We start from the raw sequence: 6,000 nt of genomic DNA, 5'->3' as shown, positions 1-6,000 counted from the left end.
CATTTAGGTGAAACTGAGTCAATCTTATTTGGATCTAAACATAGAATAAGGTCAAATCCAACTCTTGATATTACATGTAATGGTACAACTATTGAACCAACTTCTACTGTCAAATATCTTGGTGCATCCCTTGATCAGACCCTATCTTTCGATTCAATGGCTCGCTCCATATTAAAAAAGGCTAACGCAAGGTTAAAATATCTATATCGGAAGAAACGTTATCTTACTCAACACACCAAGAAACTTCTTGTCATGGCCCAAATCCAATGTCATTTTGATTACGCCTGTTCTATATGGTACCATAGTCTGAGTACTTAATAGTACTTAAATCCAAGCTCCAAACCACACAGAATAAGTTAATGAGGTTTGATCTGGACCTTGAGGCTAGGTCGCACATTGGCCCAGAGCACTTTAAATCGCTCAACTGGTTACCAGTCAACAAACGTGTAGACCAGATTATCCTGTGTCATGTTTTTAAGATAAAAAATGGGTTAGCCCCGGACTACATGGGAGACAATTTTATCCCACAGGATACTGTTCATTCATATAGGACAAGGTTAAGTCACAAAGGTGCTTTTGCTGTTCCAAAGGTCAAAGGTTTTGGGTTAAAGTCCTTTTTCTTTTCTGGTATTTCCCTATGGAATAAGTTGCCTGCTAGTATAGCACAGACTGAGAAATTACCTGTTTTTAAAACGTTAGTAAAGAATTATTTACTAGACAGTTTAGCATAATTACTTTAATGTGTTTAATAACTATTTAATGTGTTTTAATAACTATTCTTATGGCCTTCGATGTATGTACATTTTAATTTAAGCTCGCATTTTACTTTTTGATATAGTTGTGCAATTTCCATCTAGTCACATAATTTTTTATTTGATATAGCCGTGTAATTTCCATCTAGTCACATACTTCAATTTCCATCTAGTCACATAATTCTGTAAACTCTGTTATACCTCTCTATGTCATGCCACCAACACAAAGGACCACAATGAAAATAAGAGTTTTCTCTTTTTTGTGTAATCCTTGGTGACGGTGTGCCTGTCATGGCTATTTTTAATTTCATGTATGCATTATGTTATTATGTTGTAATGTCTATACATGTTGTTTTTAATTGTCCATGTATGTGCACTCCTTACCGAAATAAATCTATCTATCTATCTAATCCTTGCGTGTATCAGTGCTATACACTGGACACGTTAAAGGACCAGGCTGTCTATTCGCAACGAGCTAGGCTAAGTTAGCCGGACAAGCCTGTATCTGATTTCTGATCTCTCTGTCGTGGGAGCTTTGTCTCACTCTATCCCTCTGGTCAGATCGCTCTGTGTCTGTACTAGTAGAGGATGAATTATGCGCCCTGTGTGGCTGCATTTGAACTATGTAAAGCGCCTTTGAACGTGAAATTGATCATGAAAAGGGCGCTATATAAATCTGGTATAATAATAATAATAATAATTTATATTCAATTTCCTACTTTATGGGCACCTTAAATAGGCTAAGCAAGACCACTTGTACACATTTGAAGAAGACACTATGAGGACTCTACAGAACAAGTTTGACAAAGAATTCCTTTTCAAGACTTGTTTTTACTTCTAGTTGGTGGTCACTAAAACGGGTCAAATAGAAAAATTTGAGGGATAACCTTATTATTACTGATGCTACAACCAAGTTCGGTGGTAAAAAAGTAAATTGTTCATGAGAAGTCTATTTATTTCTTTTTATCTTTAGCTCTGGAGCCCATAAAACAGGCCGGTTAAAATATGTTTGAATTGATGAATCCGATACAGAACCTTACAAGGAGAGATCCACCTGATGGTTGATGAGGAGATGATGTGTTTTACAGTTTATCTATTTCTAGCTTTGTTGGTTCCTAAAATAATCAAGCTCGACCATTCGAGAGGAAACATTAAAAGGTTGTCACAGACCGAATTTTATGATTATCTATCAAGCGGTTCTTGAGGTTATGTAATTACATTTCCTATTTCCTATTTCAGCTTAAGTGGTTCCTTAAAAGAGTCAAGCGAAACCCTTTGAATAAATTTTCTTTTCAAGGATATAAAAGATCAGTTTAGGTATGAGCTTTTGAGTGCTTCATGAAAGGAAAGCGTTTTATCCCTAGTGGTGCCTGAAAGGGGCCAGGCTAAAGCATTCGAAATTTTTTGAAATACATGAGGTCATTGCAAGGGTGTAACAAAACCAAGCGTAATCATGATCCATTAAATGATATATGATAATAAATTTAAAGCTGTTATAATTTTCAGCTCTTCTGGACCTTTCAAAAGGACCATAAAACACACACACACACACACACACACACACACACTTAAGATAAGACGATGCAAGGATGCTTCCAAAAGAAGTCATTCAAAATGTATTCTTTCTTTACTTAAAGGAGTAAAGTGTTACTATCTGAACACACGTTAGATACGACCTTATATGATAAGACCAAGTTTTGAGAAGAAGACATTTACAGCTTTATGTATTTAAGGGACAAGTGAAACATTTTGAACAAAGCCGAGATAAGAGTTTACAATTACACTATAGACTAAAATTGGTGAAGATCCGTCATGTGGTTCATGAGAAGTTGTTTTTCTAGTTTTGGCAAACAAACCCGTTTGATTAAAGTCGAAAGATGATCTTACAAGGATGCTACGTACATCAAAGCTTAGTGAAGATCTATTATTGTCAAGCGTTAGCCAATCAAAAGCCAACTTACAACATTCTGCAAGCTTAAAAAAGCCTTGGTTTTTTATATCTATAATTCTTATGTCGTAAGTCTTATGTCAGATAGCCGATTAGCTCAGTCGGTAGGACAATTGCTCTATATGCGAGGGGTCCCGAGTTCGAGCCCTGGAATGACTGCAAATTTTTCTTACTCTTTCACATTCCAGCAAGTCGTCTGATTGGTTCAAAAATAAATAGATTTGCGAAAATAAAAATAGCAATATTGGAAATCCAAAATATACAGAAGACGAATGTGAATGGGTCATTCTCAGATCTTCGTTTAGAAGATCAAGTACTTTAGTCAGACTGATATGCAGCATAAATGTGCAAAATGAATTTGATAAACAGAACAAATGTATACAAATGTAATACTTCAAATTTAAATATATATCTAAAATGAATTTTATTGATCATTTCGAGTTTTATTTCAGAACTGTGAATATTTTACATTTTGTTTTTGATTGTTTACATTTCGCCTAACATGTGCACACTGCTGTGACCTCTAGACCGGATGTTCAATAGGGAGGTTCAAGCAAGATTTTTCTTTAACGTTGACGAAAGCATAAAATATATGTTGTATCTCGGCAATATGGAATACTGAGACAAAGTGACTAGCGCACAATGCAAAATAAATTATCGCTTGTGCAATATACTAGATACCCATTCACCCGACCTGTGAGTTTTTGGTGAAAAATGTACGATTAAAATGGGTTAGTGCACTTTCCCGTTCATGACCATGGTAACGTTATTAATGAATACCTAGGGGTAGGGTATAACATGTACCGAAGCTGGTCTGGTGTCAGTGTGTAAACTGATCTCAGGAAAGACATTAAAAGGATGCAACAAAACAAGTTTAGAATGATTCATGAAATGTTGTCTTTAAAAGGCTCAGGGTGAGATATAGTGACAGCTTCCATGTACAACACTGGTTGCCATAGCAACCGAAAGGAAAAATTTTGAAAATCTTCTTGTCCGAAACCACAGGTCATATAGCTTTTAAATTTGGTATTTAGCATCATCTAGTGGGTGGTCCTCTACCAAGATTGTTCAAATTATTCCCCAAGGGTCAAATATGGGGGTTACTTTGTTTACATGGGCTTATATAGGGAAAACTTTGAACATTTTCTTGTCCAAAACCACAGGGCATAGAGCCTCAATATTTGACATGTGACATCACCTAATAGTCCTCTATAATGTGTGTTCAAACTATGCCCCTGGGATGAAAAAAGCCTCGTCCAAAGTTTTACATAAACTTATATAGGAGAAAAACTTAAAAAATCTTGTCGAAGAACAAAAAACCCTAGTCCTTTGAGATTTGGTATGTAGCGTTGCCTTTTGGTTCCCTACCAAAATTGTTCAAATTATGACCCTGGGGCGAAAAGTGCATCCGCTCCGAGTGTCACATAGTTTTTATATGATATATATAAGAAAAATACCTCATAAATTATCTGATTATATTTCCTAGACTGTTTTATGATAATTACCTTATGACCTCAAGTAATAAGGGATCACTTGACTGTTACCTTGACCTACTGACCAACTTGGAAGATATGAACAGTTTTGAATGCCGGTCTTTAAACAGACATTAAAAGTGATGTGTCACGCAACCGTCAAAATATCGGATTGTTTTATACATTGAAATTTATGTATTGATGTAATTCTACACTTGATCATGTAGTTTGTTTTGATTTTGCTATGGAAGATAATTGTACAATGAATTATGTCAGCCAAAACAGGTATCTACGGAAATAGACTGACAAACTGACCGATGAAATTTTGCCACCGAAACGTTTTTCACATATAAGGTATGCTTATAAATTCAAATGTATTTTTCTGTGTTGTATCGATCTCCTACTGTTTCTGAAATAAACAGTTACCAATTATATCGTTTATGTATACCTTTTTTAACAAATCTCAAACGTTTTATTCATGTAATGTGTTTTCATTTTGTTACACGTACAACTAAACATAGAATGCTATTAACTACTTAATTTCAGAAGCATTTCAAAAATTGGGGCCGTTACTTATACAGATGACGCCGAAAAAGACTTAAATTCGACTGGGACCAACATTTGATTTCCTTAATTTCCTTTTTTCTGGTAAGTTTTTACTTCTTTCAAGACTTATTATTGATTTATTATAAAAAAAAGTTGAAAAATTTCATTTGATAAGCATTTTCTTGCTGTATAAAGTGAATTTACCTCTGAAACAGAAGGGGACAAAGTTAGACATCTTTAAAAATACTGAGTTACATGCGGTAAAAGTTCACTTATTTACCTTCACTCTTTAGAATTTATTGTGGAAGAAATGTAGGTAGTTTTGCCTTTGCTCCAATGTTATTTTTGAATGAAGAGATCAAAATTCAAAACAGACCGTCAGATTTCGACCTTAATTTTTCAATGTTGGAGTTAGAATTCTGTATCATTAAATCCGTATACTTGAGGCACTCTAGAAAAGATGATACTGGTAGCTTTATTTTGTGTTTTATAATTGTTTACCAATAGTTTGATGTTTCTTTTATCAAAATTAATGGTAAAATAAATTCTCTGCAAACGTTTTGGCTAATGGCAAACGCTTTGAGATTTGTCTCTACTTGAGCTTGTGGAAATATCACGAATTATACAAAATTTACAAAACAAGAGGGCCAAGATGGCCCTAGGCCGCTTACCTGAGAAACACACCATAACACTGTAAACATGTTTGACCTAGTGATTTCATGGAAACAAATATTTTGGCCAGTTTTCATTAATACTGGACTAAAAATGTGGTCTCTTGAGTTTATACAAGTATTTTCTTAGATCTGACCTAGTGACCTATGTTTTTAACTTCAGATGGCCCATATTCAAACTCGACCTATTTTCCATTAGTTTCCATTACGTGTGTTAGAGATTCACCTGGAGGGGATTACTTTTATTTACACTGTCCCGTGTCTTTGGAATATGGTGGGGGTAAGAGTGAGGTTAGGTGCGCACCATAAACCGGTTTAAGCTCCCCAGTGGTGTTTTTGCCACTGACCGTTCCAAGGCGGTGCCCCACTGTGTTCCTTTGTTTGTTCGTTTTGTCCTCGTGTGTTGGCTTTGTGTGTGTGCGCGCGCGTGTGTGTGTGTGTGTGTGTGTTTGTGGTGTGCACGTCTGCGTGCTGTAGATTTCGTTTTGGGGAGGCTGCGATTTTGGTACGTGGCATTCCCTGTTTGATATTTGTCTTTGTTTTTTTCTACACTTTATCAAGGCAATCATTCTGACCAAATTTCATGAAAATCAATTGAAAAATACAGCCTC

The sequence above is a fragment of the Mercenaria mercenaria genome, unplaced genomic scaffold (assembly GCF_021730395.1).
Source record: "Mercenaria mercenaria strain notata unplaced genomic scaffold, MADL_Memer_1 contig_3895, whole genome shotgun sequence".
NCBI classification, from domain to species: Eukaryota; Metazoa; Mollusca; class Bivalvia; order Venerida; family Veneridae; genus Mercenaria; species Mercenaria mercenaria.
Note: the sequence above shows the minus strand (reverse complement) of the source record.